At 40.0% G+C, this 22,158-nt stretch overlaps 1 protein-coding gene across 1 annotated transcript in view; it reads right to left on the minus strand.

Moving 5' to 3' along the window:
• Positions 1–22,158, minus strand: part of DNMBP (dynamin binding protein) — a 111,367-nt gene that overhangs the window by 81,515 nt on the left and 7,694 nt on the right. Inside the window, exon 2 of the mRNA XM_027062831.2 lies at positions 9,594–9,729. The gene's annotated coding sequence lies outside the window, so the exon portion shown is untranslated. The remainder of the gene's footprint in view (positions 1–9,593; positions 9,730–22,158) is intronic.

Consider the following 22,158-nt stretch of genomic DNA (forward strand, 5'->3'; position numbering starts at 1 on the left):
GCAAATACTATGTGATTTCATTTGTATGATCATTCAAGAACAAACTCAAAGAAACAGAAAGTGCAATGGCGGCTCCCAGGGACTGGGGTGAGGGGAAATGGGTATGGGGTTTCAGCCGGGGAAGATGAAGGGGTTCTGGAGGCAAACGGTGATGATGGCTGCACAACAGTGTCAATGTATTTCATGCCACAGAACTGTACGCTTAAAAGTGGTCAAAATGGGGGGCGCCTGGGTGGCTTAGTCAGTTAAGCATCCAACTCTTGATTTCAGCTCAGGTCGTGATCTCATGGTTCGTGGGTTTGAGCCCCGTGCTGTCAGTGCAGAGCCTGTGTGGGATTTTCTCTCTCTCCCTCTCTGCCCCTTCCCCCCGCTCAAAATAAATAAACTTAAAAAAATCGTTTTAATGTTTAAGATGGTAAATCTTAGGTTATATATACATTTACCACAGTAAAAAAGAGTTTTTAAAACGTATGTCATAGATGGGAGAGAAGGCTTGGGGAACTTTGGTAATTTTTAATAAGTAACATATCTGCAAGTCTGAACGTATTACTGAAAAAAAATCCTGAGATCACAAACTATAAACTTTTACCCTGATACCGATACCACACAGCTTAATAAGTAATTTCCAAACCAGCCTTTTGAGGAAAGAGCTGAGCCTGGTACAGATTGAGGACACTGAACAATAAGTGTGTGCTGAGGGTCTGCCATTTCCCTCCTGGGCCTGTCCTCCACCTTCCTCCACCCTGCACCCTGTGCTGTGCTCCTCAGAGCTGACCCACAAGAACCGCAGCAAGGTGCTCCCTTGCCTCTGGCTTCCAGTTGGGTTCAGCCAACGGGTGGCATAGCAGAAGAGCTGACGGTAGAAGGACAGAGAAGTCGGGGTGTTTATTCCCCGGGCTCCTTCCCTGCTGGGCTATCAGTTGGCTCCCGGTTCCCTGCCCCTTCAGGCCTGGGGTGGCTCTTCTGCAAGCCTGGGGTTGTTATTTTCCCCACACCTGTCCATTCCATTTGAAGAAGAACCTCCTCAAATGATCCACCTTCGGCGGGCCTTCCATATTTTGCTAGGCCCCTGATGGATACATGCCCAAAGGAATTTTCAGGATTTCTGAGAAATGTGCATGAAAAAAAATGGGGACAAAGAATCCACAAAACTGTAAAATTGGTTTCCTAAATCTACCATTCTAAATCCAGATGAGAGAGAAGAGCTAGAGATGCAAATTTTGCAACCTTTAAAAAATATGAATAAAATTATTAATGCCTGGATTACTCCACTAAAAAAATAGCCTCACTTTTGATGGATCTCGTGCGTGGGACCTAGACTCTAAATTCTTGTTTCAAAATTCCGAGCCATCTGTTTTACCATTAGGAAAGTAGGATACAATGTAGGAGAGTTTTGAAAATCTATTCTTTCAGAAAGCACTAGTGACACTTTGATTTCCCAATTCATAGTGTAAGTCTAAACTCTGGGATTCCAAAACAAAATTTCTGAAGAGGTTTCCTAAACGAAGGACTGCTGTTTCTCCTTTCTTGTTTCATGTTTGGTCCTGCAAGGGGGGAGCCCTGGAGCAGGTACATCTTTGCCTACCTGACAAAAGCTGGGGAAGGGGGCCTCTTTGTGGGAACTCTCCAGTATAGGTTCCTTCAAAGGAATATGCTTTCATGAGCATGTGAGAATTTCTTTATGTCTTGAAACTGACTTTCTCAAAAATATTACCTTTTGGGAATGGAAATGCATTTTAAAAATTTTAATAGCGCAATGAGAAATAATATTTAATTTCAAAAAGCAATTGTGGAGGGCACCTGGATGGCTCAGTGGGTTGACTGTCCAACTCTTGATTTTGGCTCAGGTCATGATCGCAGGGTTGTGGGATCGAGCCCTGTGTTGGGCTCCATGCTGAGTATGGAGTCTGCTTAAGATTCTCTCTCTCTCTCCGCCCCTCTCCCCCACTCGTGTGCTCTCTCTCAAATTAAAAAAAGAAAAAAGACAATTGTGCAGTTGTCTTATTCTTAAAAATACAGGGATAAAAAGAATAGTCTCTTTGCTTTGTGTGAAAGGATCAGAGGTGTCAGAAAATGAAGTTCTTCCTTTCAGGAAGGAAATGAGAGAAGCTAGGGAAACAGCATTTCCCCTTCTGGTTTATGTCACCGGAGTTCATTTTGGACAGAAGGTCAACAGTCACTGCCAGGTGACTACTCAGAGAACTAGCAACAGATGAGGAGGAAAAGTAGAACCCATCTTGATCATGGCATCCCCCACGAGGCTGAGTAACACAGTCAGGGCCAACCTGTCCTCCTTCAACCTCCTTCTGCCTACTGCTCTTCTGATGACAAGAGCACTGACTCCACAACATATACTTTGGTTAAACAAGCTGTGGAATGTCGGACTCCTAGGAAAAAAATGAAAAACCTGTTCTGACTTACATGGAATGATCAGAGTAATGGAGGTAGGAAAGGAATCTACTATTATAAACCGTCTTACAATTTACATTACATTTGCTTATTTCAAACTGGTCCCAAGCTGGAAGGCAGCAACCTCAGCAGATGGACAGGATATATATCTGACTTTCTGCCAATCATGGAAGGGCCCTTCAGTCCCCTTCAGGGTTTAAAGCAAACACTTCTCATCTAAAATAAAGTAGAGGCCAAAAAATATTTTGTAAAAATTCGCTTATATGTCTCTACATCAATTTTGTCTTTTTGACAAAATTGCACCGGTGGAGGAAGGTCCCAAAATTACTAGTTCAGGGCCTATCAAGGTTGAGGATATTTGCATTAAAGAAATATTTTCAGATGGGTCGACCTAAGAGTTCCTTAAGTACTCTTTCAGGTACACATTTCTTAAATCATGCATGAATCTCAATTATGGGTGGAAATTTAAGAACTGCTGACACATGAGTAAATACATTGGACATGTCTGAGCTAAGCAGCTTAGTGATACATTAAAATTCACAACCCCACTAGGTTGTGGGTGTAATAAATGCCCAGATAAAACATCCCTTAGCAGTTGCAGAAGTGCCGATGAAGGTGACACTATAAAATGAAACTTTAGGGTGAGGCACAGATAACCACAAACATGTGAAGACAGGCAGTTTGTAGGGCTGTTTCCAGGGAACATGTAACCCAGTGTTCCAAACTGTGAGGATAAATGTTACAAAGATCTGCAAGGTAGGCATCTTGTTTCTTTCCCTTATCTGTTTCTAGGGCAAGCTAGTTCTGTGCTAAAGAAAAAGGTTTAAAAAGACATGAAGAGTTTCTCTACCCTTCAGCCTACTTTATAAAATACTCTTGATATTTTAGAAGGAAGAATCAGGAAAGCAATTCTGAAAACGAAAGATTCTGAGGAAGAAAACTAGGAAAGAAAAACTGTCCAACTGGAGTTAAACATAGCTGAGACCATTCTTAGGATGGGTGATTTAGGTTCTCTCAAAGAGCACCACTATCCAAGCACCATGGAAAACAGGAACCAGCAGCTTTATACAAGCAAATAACAAAAACTAACACTTTGGGGTGCCTGGGTGGCTCAGTCGGTTCAGCAGCTGACTCTTGATTTCAGTTCAGGTCATAATCCCAGAGTCATGGGATCAACACTGCGTCAGGCTCCACAGTGGGACCTGCTTAAGATTCTCTCTCTCTCTGTCTCCCTCTCCCCTTCTCCCTCTCCCCGCTCATGGGCACTCTCTCTCTAAAAAAAATTTTTAATTAAATCTTAAAAAAAAAAAACCCACACACTTGCCATTTGTAGAAACTAGAGCCACTATACTTGAAAGGAAAATGTATATATGGAATCTTCTGGTAATTTCTATTTAAGATGAACCAGAGAGTAACGGCCAAGGCATGGCAAACCCAATGAATGACTGATTCCTCGGTGTCAACCAGAAGGATTTAATGTCCTAAATCAGGATGTTTGAACATAAAATTCAACAGTAAAAAGGCTCATCGTGTGTGAAAAGATCTCTGACAAGAGCAGAGGGAGCAGTGGTAGGATATGTAAAGAAAATAACGTATCTATATGGAAACCCTATATGGAAATCTGGGAGTGATGCATAAATAGTAGCTAGGATAAGATAAAAAGAGAACAAAACAGGTGGGAGATCTGTATGACAGACTGCCATGACAGATAGAAAACTAAGATGACATTTTAATAATCAGATTACAGATTTGCTACAGAAAACAACAATTGTGTCTGGTAGTTGAGATAAGCTGGAATGCTAGTTTCCTAACAAAGAGCAAGTGCACACAATCATAGAGCAATTAATTAACTTTGTCCTAGAGATTGCATGGGGTCTTTTGCTGGGCCTTCTGGGCAGCTAGCATGTCTGTGATAGTTGTGATTCCTGCCAAAAGAAACGAAGGGCATAGTTCAGGACTTTGCCTCAGTCGTGCGTACTGTTTTGTTCTGCCCTTTTAAAAAAAAAAACAAACAAACATGAAATAAGTGAGTTTTATCAAATGGTTTTTTCTGTATCTACTGATAAACGTTTTTAGACAATCGCGTTTTTTCTCCTTTATTCTGTTAATATGGCAAACTAAAATGATTTTCAAATGTTAAATCACCCTTGCATTCCTGGAATAAACCCTATTTGCTTATGATGTATTATTCTTTTTTTTTTTTTAAGTTTATTTTTTTTAGTAATCTCTATACCCAACATGGGCTTGAACTCACAATCCTGAAATCAAGAGTTGCACACTGGGCCAGCCAGGTGCCCCTATTATTCTTTTTATGTAGTGCAAATTTCAGTTTGCTACTATTTTGTTGAAGATTTTATACCTGTGCTCCCAAAGGGATATTGGTCTCTAATCTTTTTGTTAAATGTCTTTGTCAGATTGTGTATAAGGGACAGGCTTGCCGCATAAAGAACTGGGAAGTGCTCCTTTCTCCTCTATTTTCTGAAAAAAATCTATGTTAAGACTGGTATTGTTTCAACCTTACATATTTGATAGAATTATCGGTAAAATAACCTGGGCCTGTAGAACATCAAGGAAAGGTTTTCAATTAAATATTCAATATTTTTATCAGATATACGGCTATTGAAAATTTATATTCTTGTCTCAGTTTTAGTAAGCTGTATTTTTCAAGGAAGTGCCCATTTAATCTAAGCTATCAAATTTACTGGCATAAAGTTGTTCATAATATTCCTTTATTGACCTTTTAATATCTGTATGATCTGTAATGATATTGGAAAATTTCGCTTTCTCTTTTTTTCTTAGTCTTGCTAGAAGATTATCAATCTTATTGATCTTTTCAAAGAATCAACTTTTGACATTGTTAAATATCTCTACTGTTTGTTTTCTATTTCACTGATTTCTTCTTTCTTTGTTATTTCCCTCCTTCAACCTTACGTTTAATTAGTTCTTTTTTTTCTCATTCCTGTGAAAACTTAGATAACAGATTTTAAATCCTTCTTCATTTTAAATATAAGCATCTAAAGCTACAACTTTCCCTCTAAACACTGCTTTCGCTGCATCCCACAGATTCTGATATGATGCTTTCATTTTCATTCAACCAAAAATATTTTCCAATTTCCCATATGATTTGTTCTTTTAACTATGGATTATTTAGGGGTGCATTGTTTACTTTCCAAATACTCCAAATACCCAGAGATCTTTCTGTTATTAACTTCCAGTTTAATTCTGCTGTGGTAGGAAAACATACTCTGTATTCTTTAAAATTTACCGAGATGTTTATGGCCCGGCATATGGTCTATCTTAGTGAGTGCTCTACCCACACTTGAAAATAATGTACATTCTGCAGTTGTTGAGAATAGTGTTCTATAAATGTCAGTTAGGTTAAGGTGATTGATGGCAGCATTCACATCATAAATATCCTTGCTGATTTTTATCTACGTGCTCTGTCAATACTGAGAAAGGGGAATTAAATCCCTAACTCTTATTGGGATTTGTTTTTCTCTTTAATTCTGTTAGTTTTTCTTCATGTATTTTAAAGTTCTGTTATTAGCGCATTTCGAATTTTTCAATCATTTTGATGAATTGACTTTTATCATAACAACATATCCCTCTTTATCTTGTTAATACTCCTTAAAGTCTACTTTCTTTGACATTAATATAGCCATGTCAGCTTTTTCCATACTGTTTACATGGTTTATATTTTTCTATTTTTTTTTTTACTTCCAACATATCTATGCTTTTATATTTAAAGTACATCTTTTTTTCTTCCAGCTTTATGAAGATATAATTGACATATGACATTGTATAATTGACATATGACATTGTGTATATGATGTGATGATTTCATACATGTGTATATTGCAATATGATTACCACAATAAGATTAGTTAAGACATCCATCATCTCACAGAATTAGAATTTTTGTGTGAGAACACTGAAAACCTACTCTTTTAGCAATTTTCAAGTATACAATACAGTACTATTAACTATAGTCACCATCTTGTATATTAGATCCCAGAACTTATTCATTTTATAAGTGGAAGTTTGTACTCTTTGACCAATATTCCCCCATTTCTCCCATCCCCCAGCCCCCAGCAATCATCATTCAACTCTGTTTCTATGAGTCTGGCCTTTTTCAGATTCCATATATAAGTGAGTTCACACAGTATTTGTCTTTCTCTGACTTATTTCTCAAATGCCTCTCTTTTAAACAGTTAATTGATAAGTCTGATCATTTATACTTTTAAATTAACATATTTAGATTATTTACATTTAGTGTTATTGGTATGGCAATTCTTTTCTACTTGTCCCATTGGTTTGTTCCTTCTTTCCTGCAACATTGTGAGCTAGTCAAATATTTTTTAGTATTCCATTTCATTTCCTCTATTGGCTTCTGAGCTATACCTCTGGATTTCTCAAGTGGTTGCTCTAGGGAGTACAATATGCATCTACTTAGAATTAATATTATACCACTTTATATACACTGTATAAACTGTACAACAGTATAATTCCATTTACCACTTCATCCTGTACCTTGTATTATTTCTATCATATATATTACCTCTACATATTTGTGGTAGCCTTAAAGTATCTCCACAAATTTTTAGATACCGCTCCCTTCAAAGAGAGGAGCATAGTTCCTTTCCTCTTAATTGTGGGCTTTGCTAGTGACTCATTTCTAAACTACAGAATGTGGTGGTGGCGACAGTATGTGATTTCCAAGACTAATTCGTGAGGACACTCGGGCAGCCTTATGGAGAGGCTCACATGATGAATAATGAGGCCTCCTGCCAATAGCTATTTGAGATCTTAAAAGGAGAGCTGAGAGCCCCAGTCAAGATTTCAGATCAGTACAGCCCCAGACAATATCTCGATGGCAATTCATGACAGACTCTGAACCAGAAACATCCAGTTAAGCCACTCTTGAACTCCCAACCCACAGAAACTGTAAGACAATAAATGCTTATTGTGTTAAGCCATTAATTTTGGAGAAGATCTGTTACACAGGAATAAATAATTGGTACAATTATTATAAACCCTGATAATACAATGCCATTTTTGTTATAAATAATCAGTTGTCCTTTAAATAAAGAAGGAAAAGTCTTTCACATTTGCCTATATAATTACCATTTCTAGTGCTCTTTATTCCTCTCTACAGATCTGAGTTTCTTTCAGGTATCATTTCCCATCAGCCTAAAGAACATCCGTTAGCATTTCTTGCAATATTAAGTCTCCGGGCAACAAATTCTCTCAGCTTTAGTTTATTTGAAAATGTTTTTATTTCACTTCCATTTCTGGAAGGTATTTTTGCTTAGTATAATATTTTGGATTGACAGTTTTGTTTTTCTTCTTTCAAACTTTAGAGATGTTGTTCCACTGTCTTCTGCCAATTTCAGATAAGAAGTCAGCTATCATTATTACTTTTGTTCTCTGTACATATCTTTTTACTTTGACTACTCTTAAGATTTTGGGGGCACCTGGGTGGCTTGGTGGGTTAAGTGTCCGACTTCGGCTCAGGTCATGATCTCACGGTCCGTGAGTTTGAGCCCCGCGTCGGGCTCTGTGCTGACAGCTCAGAGCCTGCAGCCTGTTTCAGATTCTGTGTCTCCCTCTCTCTCTGCCCTTCCCCTGTTCATGCTCTGTCTCTTTCTGTCTCAAAAATAAATAAACGTTAAAAAAAAATAAAAAAAAAAAGATTTTTGTTTTTATCTTTGGTTTTCAGCAGGTGAGTACAATGTTCTCAGGTGTTGTTTCCTTCCTATTTACTGTCTGAGGTTCACTGAGGTTTTGGGACTTGTGGGTTGATGTCTGTCACTAAATTTAGGGAAATTGTGGTCATTAATTTCTTCACATATTTCTTCCTCGTCTTTCCTCCTATCTTTATGGGACTCCAATTAGATATATGTTAAACTACTTGATATTGCCTCACAGTCACTACAGCTTTGTTATCCCCTAGCTCCAATCTTTTTGCTCTTGGCTATTCAGTTTAGATTCAGTTTATTTAGTTCATTGGACTCTTTCTTCTGCATGTCTCTCCTGCTCTCATGAATCCATCCAGTTAATCTTTATTTTAGCTATTGTACTTTTCCATCTGGAAATCTAGAATTTCCATTTGGCTCTTTTTAATAGTTCCATTTCTCTGCCAGTGTTCCCCATATATTCATTAATTATGTCCATCTTTTCTTTTAAATATCTGAACACATTTATATCAGCTGCTTTAAATTCCTTGTGTGCTAAATCCATCACCTGGACCATCATAGGATGTGTTGTATGTTTTCTCCATAGGATGGGTCACATTTTTGCTTGTCATAGTTTCACTTCTTTGTGCTTTTGTAATTTTTATTGTATGCTAAGTATGGTGGATGATATGTTGTACACAGTCTGGATTATGTTGTGTTCCTTTAATGGGTGTTGAATTTTGGTTTGACAAGCAGTTAAATTACTGGCAGTTCCTCTTGATCCTGATAGGTTTGGTTTTATGCCATGTCAGGTGGGTTTATTTTGGTTCTGTGCCTAGTCTTAAGGTATAGCCTTTACGCTAGGGTATTTTTTTAAGTTTATGTATTTATTGAGGGGGAGGGGGAAGGGGCAGAAAGAGAAGGAGAGAGAGAGAATCCCAAGCAGGCTCCAGACCATCAATGCAGAGCCTGAGGCAGAGCCTGAACTCATGAATCATGAGCTCACAACCTGAGCCAAAGTCGAATGCTTAACGGACTGAGCCACCAGGTGCCCCTACTATAGGGTATTGTACTCACTCCTAAAGTTGTCCTATCTGGGATCCCAAATTCATACCTTAAATGCTCATCAAGTTCTCTCACTCTGGCTGGACTAGAACACCAACATTTCTGAGCACTGTGCACCCTCAGGTGTCTTTGTTCACTTCTCAGCCCGCCCCACAGCAGCCATTCCGCATCAGGTCTCACAGAGTCTTCCCTGTGCATGCCCAACCTGACCCTTGGCCAAGGAACTGAGGTAAATACCCAAGCAGATTCCTGCCCCCTACACCTATATGCTGCTCCCTCTCCTCCTGTACCCTGTTCTACAATTCAGCCCTTTTGGTAGCCCTAAACTCTGAGTTCTTCCTCCTCTGTTCAGGGGGCCAATTGCTCTCACTTGAGTGCCACCTCCCTGGGCTGTAATTGGGAAAATGTTCCCAGGCAAAGAGCCAGGGTGAATACGGGACTCACCTGGTGTTTCCTTTCTTTCCAGGATCACAGACCAGCGCTGCCTATTGCCTGATGCCTGAAAACAGCTGCCTCCTGTGTTTTCCCAGTTTTAGAGTTGTTTACAGTGAGAATATAAGTCTGATACCGGTTTTTCCATCTAGGAGAGAAAGGACAGAAGCGTTTCATAGCATTTTGTATTCGCAAATGTTTCATATTAAACTTCTTGAGTTCATAGAGTACCTTTTTTTTTTAACTCTACATTTTAAACTCTCTGAATTTTGTATACGTGAATAGTAGGATTTTCCATAATATTAGGAAGCAACCACTGTAGCCTAAAGATACAGCTCCCCCTCCAGTTTTCTACTGTGTAGATCCAGGAATCTCTCTGGTACTACTGGGTGCAGGGAAGGAAGGACTCCAATGATACCTAAAATTAAAGTTGCCAACAACCAGGTGGAAGAGAACTTGGGATAGGTAAAATATGACTTAGATAAATAAAGAAATATTTACTGTCTTTACACCATAGTGCTGTGACTTAAAATTGATAGCAGTAACACAGAAAACTAGTATTGTGAATCAGTGGAGCACCATAATTCACAATTTGTTCCAATCCTCTAACAACATCTTTGACACCTTTTAGTCATTTCTATACCCATGTCTATTCGCTTCTGTATTCATGCCTTGTCCAGCTATTTCTTGTTTTTTTTATAATTTTTTTAATGTTTATTTATTTTTGAGACAGAGAGAGACAGAGCATGAACAGGGGAGGAGCAGATAGAGAGGGAGACACAGAATCTGAAGCGGGCTCCAGGCTCTGAGCTGTCAGCACAGAGCCCGACGTGGGGCTTGAACTCACGGACCACGAGATCATGACCTGAGCCGAAGTCGGACACTTAACCAACTGAGCCACCCAGGTGCCCCATTGTCCAGCTATTTCTTGTACTTATAATACTCTTGTTGATCAAATTGCTGTTCAAAATTCATCACCTTCTTGGGGCACCTGGGTGGCTCAGTCGGTTGAGCATCCGACTTCGGCTCAGGTCATGATCTCGCGGTCTGTGAGTTCGAGCCCCGCGTCGGGCTCTGTGCTGACTGCTCAGAGCCTGGAGCCCGCTTCAGATTCTGTGTCTCCCTCTCTCTCTGCCCCTCCCCTGCTCATGCTCTGTCTCTCACTGTCTCAAAAATAAAAAAATAAAAATAAATTCATCACCTTCTTTATAACAGAATTACAGCTCCATACTCTTTGCTGTGTGACTATACAGTGCCTCCCACTGTGGGCAGAGTATAGTTGCCTGTCACATTTTTGTTGGACTGGCCATGTGACTTGCTTTGAGAGTGCCAATGTACAGAATATGAGCAGAAGCTTTACACCATATTGTATGATTTGATCTGTCCCCTTGTGCTCTAATACCCACCAAGAGAAGAGCATGCCCTGGGAAGTTACTGCCTCTTCAGACAGGGCCCCAGAGGGAAGACAAGGGGAAAGAGACTTGAACCCAAATGAAAGCCTTTTGAATTCTACCTGGTCCAGCCTAGATTAGCCAAACTGTAGCCAGAGACCCATGAGAATGAAAGTAAATGGTTGTTGGTATAAACCACTGAGACTTTAAAATTATTTGTGGCACAGCCAAAAAAAAAAAAAAAAAATTAAATTAAAAACATAAAAAAAGGACACAATATAGATGCTATATGTTTTGACTGGACTGGCTGGGCACCTCACTCTTCCATCAAACACACTTAACTCTTATCATCTAGATAAAATCCTGGTATCTTTTATGATCCAACTTAAATAATACCTCCTCTATGAAGCCTATAGGATTAGACCTTATCTCCTCTACACTCTACAGGGCAAAGAATCTTGTGTCTATTTTATTCATTGATATCAATCAAGCACCTAGAGCACTGCCTGGTACACAGAAGGCCCTCCATAAATATTTGCAGAATGGATGATATAACACACTAAACTGTTTTAAGTTCTATATCAAAATATATAGTCATGACATGATACTCTACATGGAAAACCCGACAGACTCCACCAAAAGTCTGCTAGAACTGATACATGAATTCAGCAAAGTTGCAGGGTACAAAATCAATATACAGAAATCGTTTGCATTTTTATACACCAATAATGAAGCAAAAGATAGAGAAATAAAGAATCTAATCCCATTGACAATTGCACCAAGAATCATAAAATACCTAGGAATAAACCTAACCAAAGATGTGAAAGATCTGTATGCTCAAAACTATAGAAAGCTTATGAAGGAAATTGAAAAAGATACAAAGAAATGGAAAAACATTCCATGCTCATGGATTGGAAGAATAAATACTGTTAAAATGTGAATACTATCCAAAGCAATCTACACATTCAATGCAACCCCAATCAATTTGCAAGGGCATTCTTCTCAAAGCTAGAACAAGCAATCCTAAGATTTGTACAGAACCACAAAAGACCCCGAATAGCCAAAGTAATATTGAAGAAGAAAACCAAAGTGGGAGGCATCACAATCTCAGACTTCAGCCTCTACTATAAAGCTGTAATCATTAAGACAGTATGGTATTGGCACAAAAAAAGACACATAGACCAATGGAATAGAGACCCCAGAATTGGATCCACAACTGTATGGCCAACTAATCTTTGACAAAACAGGAAAGAGTATCCAGTGGAAAAAAAGACAGTCTCTTTAACAAACGGTGCTGGGAGAACTGGAGAGCAACATGCAGAAGAATGAAACTAGACCACTTTCTTACAACATCCACAAAAATAAACTCAAAATGGATAAAGGACCTGAATATGAGACAGAAAACCATCAAAACCCTAGAGGAGAAAGCAGGAAAAAAAACCTCTTTGACCTCAGCAACAGTAATTTCTTACATGACACATCTCCAAAGGCAAGGGAATTAAAAGCAAAAATGAACTACTGGGACCTCATGAAGATAAAAAGCTTCTGCACTGCAAAGGAATCAATCAACAAAATCAAAAGGCAACTGACGGAATGGGAAAAGATATTTGCAAATGACATACTGGATAAAGGGCTAGTATCCAAAATCTATAAAGAACTGACCAAACTCCACACCCAAAAAACAATCCAGTGAAGAAATGGGCAAAAGACATGAATGGACACTTTTCTAAAGAAGACATCCAGATGGCCAACAGGTACATGAAAAGATGCTCAACATCACTCCTCATCAGGGAAATACAAATCAAAACCACAATACGATACCACCTCACGCAGGTCAGAGTGGCTAAAACGAACAAATCAGGAGACTATAGATGCTGGCAAGGATGTGGAGAAACGGGAACCTTCTTGCACTGTTGGTGGGAATGCAAACTGGTGCAGCCGCTCTGGAAAACAGTGTGGAGGTTCCTCAAAAAATTAAAAATAGATCTACCCTATGACCCAGCAATACCACTGCTAGGAATTTACCCAAGGGATATAGGAGTACTGATGCATAGGGGCACTTGTACCCCAATGTTTATCGCAGCACTTTCAACAATAGCCAAATTATGGAAAGAGCCTAAATGTCCATCAACTGACAAATGAATAAAGCAGATATGGTTTATATATACAATGGAATACTACTTGGCAATGAGAAAGAATGAAATCTGGTCATTTGTAGCAACGTGGATGGAACTGGTGGGTATTATGCTAAGTGAAATAAGTCAGGCAAAGAAAGACAGATACCATATGTTTTCACTCCTATGTGGATCCTGAGAAACTTAACATAAGACCAGGTGGGAGGGGAAGGGGGGAAAAAAAGTTACAGAGAGGGAGGGAGGCAAACCATAAGAGACTCTTTTTTTTTTTAATTTTTTTTAACGTTTATTATTGAGAGACAGAGAGACACAGAGTGTGAGCGGGGGAGGGGTAGAGAGAGGGGGAGACAGAATCTGAAGTAGGCTCCAGGCTCTGAGCTGTCAGCACAGAGCCCGATGCAGGGCTTGAACTCACAAACTGAGAGATCATGACCTGAGCCGAAGTCGGTCGCTTAACCAACTGAACCACCCAGACACCCCTAAGAGACTCTTAAATACTGACAACAAACCGAGGGTTGATGGGGGGTGGGGGAGAGGGGAAAGTGTGTGATGGGCATTGAGGAGGGCACCTGTTGGGACGAGCACTGGGTGTTGTATGGAAACCAATCTGACAATAAATTATATTTAATAAAAAAAAATATATATATAGTCACATTCCTGATAATCATGCTATTCTTTCCCACAGAGCTCTATGGGATCTCACAGGCCTCACTTCCAGGTTAAGGAGGTTGGGCTTTTAGGTACTTGGAAGCATCTGGAATGTCTGAGTAGGCAAGCAGAGTGCTTAGAATCAGAATTGGTTGCAAGTGACTGAGTATCCCCAAATAAAAGAGAAAAAGGTGATGTGTGTGTATGTACATATAAATTTTTTTAGATGAAGACAAAGGTAGTCTAAGAAAAATAATTCTGGTTGTTTCTCTTCATATTTTTTTTTAAGAAACAGGTTTATTAAGTTGTAATTCACATATATATAATTCATCCACTTAAAGTGTACAATTCAATGGATTTTAGTATATTCCCAGAGTTGCAACCTTCACTGTTATCAATTTTAGAACACTTTTTTTTTTTTTTAGAAAGAGACTAAGTGTGAGCGGGGGGGGGGGGGGGGGGGGGGAGAAGGAGGGAGGGAGGGAGGGAGGGAGGGAGAGAAAGAAAGAAAGAGAGAGAGAGACAGACAGACAGAATATCCTAGGGAGGCTCCATGCTCAGGGCGGATCCTGATGCAGGACTCGATCCCCCAACACTGGGATCATGACCTGAGCCAAAATCAAGAGTCAGATGCTCAACCAACTGAGCCACCCAGGAGCCCCCATCTTCATTATCTTAAAAAGAAACTCCATACTCATTAGCAGTCACTTCCTATTTCCCACCAACAGTCTTCCCACCCTCTCCACCCCACCTCCAGCCCTAGGCAACCAGTAATTTACACTCTGTAAATTGCTATTCTATAAATACTCTGTATAGATATGCCTCTTCTGGACATTTCATATAAATGGAATCATACAATATGTGGTCTTTTGTGACTAGTTTCATTCAGCATAACGTTCTCAAGGTCCTCTTGTCATTTTCAAATGTAGATATGATCCCGTTAAAACATATGTAATAATTAAGAGCACAGACTACAAAGTCAGACTGCCCAGATTTATTGATTTATTTATCTTTAAACTTTTTTTTTTAACGTTTATTTATTTTTGAGACAGAGAGAGACAGAGCATGAACGGGGGAGGGTCAGAGAGAGGGAGACACAGAATCTGAAACAGGCTCCAGGCTCTGAGCTGTCAGCACAGAGCCAACACAGGGCTCGAACTCACAGACCGCGAGATCATGACCTGAGCCAAAGTCGGCCGCTTAACCTACTGAGCCACCAAGGCACCCCACAGACTGCCCAGATTTATATCCTATCTCCATCCCCTATTAGAATTATATGATTTAAGGTGAGTTACTCAACATCCCTGTGCCTTAATCTCCTCATCTGTAAAATGGATACAATAATAGAACTTGGCTCATAGGGTCATAGTGAAATTGAAATGAGTTAATACGTAAAGCACTTAGAATAGTACCTTACACATAGTAACCATTATACAGATGTTGGCTGCTATTATTATTATTATCTGTGTTAAAGAGAAGGGGATCATGGATAAATATTCTTCTCAAAATCTTTTTCATAGCTTTGGGATATGTTTTGGTATATTGTAGGGTTGAAAGTGTCTCTGCAGGAAGAAATGGGGAATGACTGCTAATGAGTACAGAATTTCTTTTTTAGGGTGAAGCAAATGTTCTTGGATTAGATAGTGGTTATGGTTGCATAATTTATGAATACACTCCAAAAAAACATATTCAATCATACACTTTAAGAGGGTGAATTTTATAGTTTCTGAATTGTTATCTCGATTTTTACAATTGTCTTTCCTATTTCCAAAATTGCTATACTTGAAGCAAAATAGTGAAGGCATATATGAATATTCTGCCTTGAAAAAGGCTAGAAATTTAAATAGCTTCCCTACTCTGCCCACACACCACTTTCCCCCACAGTTTTTCCTGTGCTTCATGTCTTAAAAATGTTCTATATTTGTGTTTTATACCTGCTATGAACTGCAGATGGAGGGTAAATAAACTGTGTTTGATTACATGGACTTTACTGGGCAGAGCTACAAAAAAGAGCAAATTTAAAAAGAGAAATCATACTAACTTGTATTAAGTAGTAACCACATCATAACAGTTAAGAGCTCAGACTCTAAAATTAAAGAGAATTATGTTCGATTTCTGGTTCCACCATTTGTCAAGCTACATACGTGGGGCAAGTTACTTAAAGAACTCTGAACCTTAGTTTCCTCATCAGTAAACTGAAGATAATAATAGTAATTTATTTTATAGGGTGTTAGGAGGACTAAGTTTAACCATTTAGATAAAACATTGAATACACTTCCTGGCAAATAGTATGTACTCATAGATTTTGTAAATGTCAGCTATGAGCAGGATGATGATGATAATGAAGGAGGAGGAGGGGTAAGAGAACCATCATCATCACTCAAACTGATTGTAACATGAAAAATACAGAGGAGGCAGCAACTTGGGGGGGGGGGGGAGGGCTCACTGCCCAAAATTGCTACAATCTTCTTGAGAAGGGGGAACAATGTGATTCTGTGGTTACTGGTCACAAGGACAAAGCAACTGACACCCCCTCTACTCTAAGCTCTAAATGAGCTGTGTATTCACAACAGACCCACAAGGATTTGGCAGCAGTTTATGAACGAGATCCCTGCATATGGGTCCAAGCAAACCTTTGCCAAATGCCTTCCAGGGATAGAAGAGGGATGTGAAATTAATTTATTTACTCTTCTAAAAAAAATCCTGAACTTCTAGAGGCATCACTGACACTAAATCCTTCAAATACATCAACCTTTTAAAAACTGCTCTTTGGGGGGACACCTGGTTGAGCAACCGGCTCTTGATTCTGGCTCAGGTCATGATCTCACCGTTCGTGCTCCACGCTGACATTGCAGAGCCTGCTTGGGATTCTCTCTCTTCCTCTCTCTCAAAATATATAAATAAGCATTAAAAAATAAAAATTGCTCTTTGGGGCTGAAATGTACAAGTTTGAGATTGCCATTGCCCTACTTTAGACTCTCACCACCTTTCCTTTGGGACTACTGTGACATCTTCCTAACTAGTTCCCTACCAGTCTCGTCTCCTTCTGTTCTAGTTTCCACACTGTGACTAGGATTATCTTTTTAAACACAAAATTCTGTCAGTCTCTGCTGCTTGAAGTTCCACAAGGGATTCCCAATCATCACTTGTGGAAGTATCTAAAACTCCTCTGCAGACTGTACAAAGCCCTTCGTGACCTGGTCCCCGCTCACAAGTTCAGCCTCATTTCCAGACACGCTCCACCGCCCATATACCCTAAACTCTAGACTCACTAAAATGCTGGCAGCACTCTGCAAGGCACTACAGTTTTACAACACACATTATTACAATCTAATAATCTACAGCTTGCTTTTCAAACACATGATCTCATGTATGTGTTGTTGCCATCTGCGATCAGATGTGAATGTGAGGTGCTTATTTTTATTGCTACTTGACCACCGCAAGGAACAACAATCAGTAAACTATCAAATCGCTCTGATTAACACTTTAATTGCCAATAATAAATATGCTTTACTTTGTTAGTTTTCAGAGTCACCAGAAGAGAAAAAAGACCAAGCCTAACTTGCACCTACAGAGTGTAATAGAGTCTGAACATTCTGGTAAAAGCACAGAGATTCATTCCTTTATTATCAATGCCTGAAAGCACACCTCTTAAAATAAGCAGGTAGCCTTATAATAAAGTTACTTAAAATACTTAAATTGATTACATGCCTTCCTCATTCTGTGTTTAAGATTTTTAGCCTTGGTTTATTAACATTTGGCTTTGAAACCAGATGAAAATATTGACACTGAGATACTGTATTCTTACAATCTTCAAGTCAGTGAATACATAAATCCAAGCACCGCTTTGTACTTCCACGATATTCATTCCTTGGACTTTAATACTGACTCACTGCCCTACAGAACTATCGCAGGTGACTAGCAGCTCAAGGCAGCAAGTCTACAAGAAAAACGAGACAAAACTGGACTTCTTCATGTCTACAGTGGTCCAGCTTTCATAATTACTAAACAACACCAACGACACCTAGGCGGCAGCAGCAAGAAGTAATGAAAACTATGGTTTTAGAAAATGTATATACTAGTATATGCCACAGTCCCGCTAGCTGCTCGAGAATACAGGACCCCAACAGCCACTAACCAACGTCTGGTTTTAATGTAAACTCATTCTCCTCCTACCTGACCCCTAGGGGATTCTGTTTCCTGATAAGCAGATCTAAACTGTAAGACAATAATATCCCAAGGAGGTTCTGGCACTGAGCCCCAGAAATCCTTAAAGCAACAAACACTGTCTAAAGGAAGAAAAGCAGACTACTCACTGCCTTTGCCGTTCTCTCCACTAACCCTAGGGAACACAGAAATGCCTTGCCAGTTAGAAGTTATAAAATTCTTTCTGAGGCTAAATGTTTTGAAATATGGAGAGTCTGTTGATAACATCATTCCCTGTCACCTGGGATGTTCTGGAAGACTCCTCAGAAATTACCTTTGGGCCAGACCAAGCAGTATGTGGGCCAGTGAATCCTTTCTATTTCTGGAAGCTGAATAACTTGGAACCTCCTGTAGTGACTGACAGATTAAAAGGGTAACTTAATTCACATTAGGTCAATAAAGTTAAGTCAAAAACTATTTTAAAAATCCAGAATGTGGGAAACTAGAAGATAAAAGCCCAGTTTCTTCAATAAAATAAACTGTAACTAAAAAATTAAAGTGAAAAAGTAAGGAGGACTTATCAATTAAAAACCACCTAAGAAACACATTCGTTAAATGCAGTATGTGCCCGTTTCTTGGATCCTGATTCAAACAAGTCAATTGTTTAAAAAATTGAAACAAATGAGGAATTTTAATTTATTTTTTTAATGTTTATTTATTTTTTGAAGGAGAGAGAGACACAGTGTGAGCAGGGGAGGGGCAGAGAGAGGAAGACACAGAATCCGAAGCAGTCTCTGTGTCTTCTGAGCCACCCAGGCGCCCCTCATTTTTGCAAATCTTAAATACTTCCTGAGGAGAAAGGTTGAAAAGCCAAAGCACGCTACCCAGATGGAAAGTTTCGGAGCCCATCCTTTCTGAGGTGCCACCTCCTCTGTCTGCAGCAGTTGGTGCAGGATCTGGAGAGGAGCCCCCACAGAGGGTTCAGGCTCCAGGAAAAATCCTCCCGTGCTCTCCACAACCCAGAGCACTGGTGAATAAATTACATGGCATGCGTGAGAAAAGGACAGTCCTCAATAACCCTGAGATTGTGTGTCACTTCTTGTCTTCAGTTACCTGCTTACCTGAGGCCTACTACATATGGCATGCTGGTTAAGAGCATGGGCTTTGGGTTGGGTGGCTCAGTCGGTGAAGCCTCCGACTTCATCTCAGGTCATGATCTTGCGGTTCATGGGTTCGAGCCCCGCATTGGGCTCTGTGCTGACAGCTCAGAGACTGAAGCCTGCTTCGGATTCTGTGTCTCTCTCTCTCTGCCCCTCCCCCAGTAGTGCTCTGTCTTTCTCAAAAATAAATAACATTAAAAAAAAAAAAAAGAGCATGGGCTTTGTGGAGATAGATATGGGTCTGAGATTCTACCACTTAAAAGCAGTATAACTTCAGGGCAAGTTTCTCAACCAATTTTTTTTTTCTTTAAGTAGGCTCCACACCCAATGTGGGGCTTGAACTCAAGGCCTTCACATTAAGAGTCACATGCCCTACCGACTGAGCCAGCCAGGTGCCCCTCTCAACCAATCTGTACCTTAGTTTCTCCATATGTATGATGACGATTACACTGGCACCTTCTTATAAAACCATTGTAAAGATTAAATGAGGATATATTTTTTAGTATGGTGACTGGCTAAAATATTAGCTGCCATTATGATATTAGTATTGCTGTTTTATATTCCTTCCCTTTCATTTGAATTCAGACTGTTAGTGAAACCCAGTAAAATAAAAGATGAAATATTCACAATTATATTTTTTTAATGTTTAGTTTTGAGAGAGAGAGAGAGAGAGAGAGAGAGAGAGAAGAATGTGGGGGGGAGAGGCAGAGAGAGAGGGAGGGAAACAGAGGATCAGAAGCATGCTCTGCACTGACAGCAGACAGCCTACTGTGGGGCCTGAACTCACAAACCATGAGATCATGACCTGAGCCAAAGTTGGACATTTAACTGACTGAGCCACCCAGGCACCCCCATAATTATAATTAATAGTATACTTATTGCTATCATTATTGCTGTAGAAAAGAAAGCTGATGAATGATGAGAGTAGAAAATGGCGACATAAAAGTAAATATATATATAGATTTGGATCAGACTTGAGGGCCAGGCAGTGGTTTAAGATTTATTGGGGGGAACAGTGGGTAACAAGTATTGAACACTAGAGTAATAAGCAAAAGCAGTATTTCAGGACAATGAGTCAGAAAATGGTCTGTACAAGACAAACTGGGTCTGTGACACTGGCCTCCAGGGCAACACTGTGATGCATTTGCGGCAACTTTTTTTAGCGCCCTATATTGTGCTACCACCAATATAATCTGAGGTCTCGCTTTATAATAAAGTAACCAGGTATATGCGACATGAGTGTTCATCATGACAATCCTGAACTGGATCCAGAAATGGCAGAAACGCCAAAAGGTTTCTGCGTTCCTGGGGATGGGAGGGCAGAATAAACTAGAAAGTGGGAGGACATGGGGCGTGAGGCTGGGGAGTTCAGCACAGGCCGACACATCCATTGCAACTTTTCCTGCTGATGGGGCAGATCATTTATCCTAAGAGAATCACCTCATGAAAACAATGCAGAGTGTGTGCCCGGCCCACAACCCATGGCTAGAACGTCAGCACTGATTATTCTCTCCGGGGCCCTCCTCCCACCATGTGCTTGTCAGCAACACGGACACCCACACTCCACTCTCAGAAACCCTACACTCCACAGGAACTGCTGAAACAGGGGTAGAAAAATTAGCTCTGTGGCTGGTTGAAGGTTACGTTCGCAAGGTCAAGGAGGAAACGGGGATTCTACTGGCTTATTGGACCCATGTATTTAAAGGAGGCCGAGAGGACTTTCTTTCCTCACCCCTCCCTTAGATTTCCTTGCTGTGTATCACAGAGCTGCCTCTTTACAGACTGATTCATTTTACGGCTTCCATTTGTTGAGAGCACACTATGTGCCGGCCACCTGCCTGGGATTTATCAGTGAACAAAAGAAGGTCCCTGCCATTGAAGGACTTCCTCCTTGAGGGATGGGGAAGGCAGACAGCATTTTAGGAAGTGACAGGTGTTAGGTAGGACAAAATGAAAAACAAAACCAAAAAATAGTAGACAAAGGGATGGGGAGTAAGAAGGGGAGGGCAGTTGGATGTGGAATCTTCCAGCTGACAGGAATGTTAACCTAGAAATTCTCACTTCCTGCTATTTATTACCACTCCCTCACCACTCAGCACATAGCAGGTGATGAGGGAAACAAGACAGCTGTATTGGGTTTATTTCAGAGTCAAAAGAAGATAAATTACAACTATATTCTCCATATTTTTCTTTTCCGAAAATGGCCTAAAGAAGGAAAGTCCTAAATGAACCAAAGCAAAGTGACATCAGACAGACTTCTCCCCTTCTCCTGCACCAAGCTAGTCTTCGGTCTATTAGCATTTGGGCTTCAACTGCCCCATATTCGGAGAGTGAGACTGGGCTCTCTGTGCACAATGGCTCCCCCAGGCATAGCCTGTTCAGAATTTCTAAGTAACCAGCATGCATTTACTTCACCCCATAAGTTACTCCTATCTTTTTGCCTTTTTTCAGAGGATCAATCAAAGCAACAAGAGTTGACGGCCTAACCTTGAAAGAGGAAGGGGGATACAGTTATATATAGCCCAAATTTAAGTGCATTCTCCTCCTCCACAAACACGTCCCCTCCTTCTGCCCCTCCCCCAAAAAAGGCCAGAGAGAGAGAAATAACCAACATTTTTCCAAGTTGGTGCTAAAAGTCAGGACGAAAGAATTGCTTTTCTATATTTCTGCAAATGTTCTACAATGAAGATGTATAGTTTTTATAATTGGGAAAAAATAGCTACTTAAAAAAAAACCCAACCATATACCAAAAGAGATGGCCATGACAATCAATTGCCCAACTCCCCAGGAGTTACGGTTGCTGAAGAGCTAAAGTATCTCAATAGCCTGTGAGATATACTTGGATAAGATTTATACCTGGAGTAGAGACGGATCCACAGAGTAAGCAAACTATAATTTTACAGGTCTTCTATTTACAATCATGCTGACGGCCCCAGCTGTGATGCTGAATATGGCTCTTTCTCCCATTCTTCACACCAGCTATTTAAATTCTGACTCTTAACAGGAGGAAAGGCTGATCTAATGGTGAAATAAGCTTATATTAGAAACATGAAATGTTTACCATAAATTTATATAAGTAGGGCTCAGAAGTACTGAA

The sequence above is a fragment of the Acinonyx jubatus genome, chromosome D2, assembly GCF_027475565.1.
Source record: "Acinonyx jubatus isolate Ajub_Pintada_27869175 chromosome D2, VMU_Ajub_asm_v1.0, whole genome shotgun sequence".
Classification (NCBI taxonomy): Eukaryota; Metazoa; Chordata; class Mammalia; order Carnivora; family Felidae; genus Acinonyx; species Acinonyx jubatus.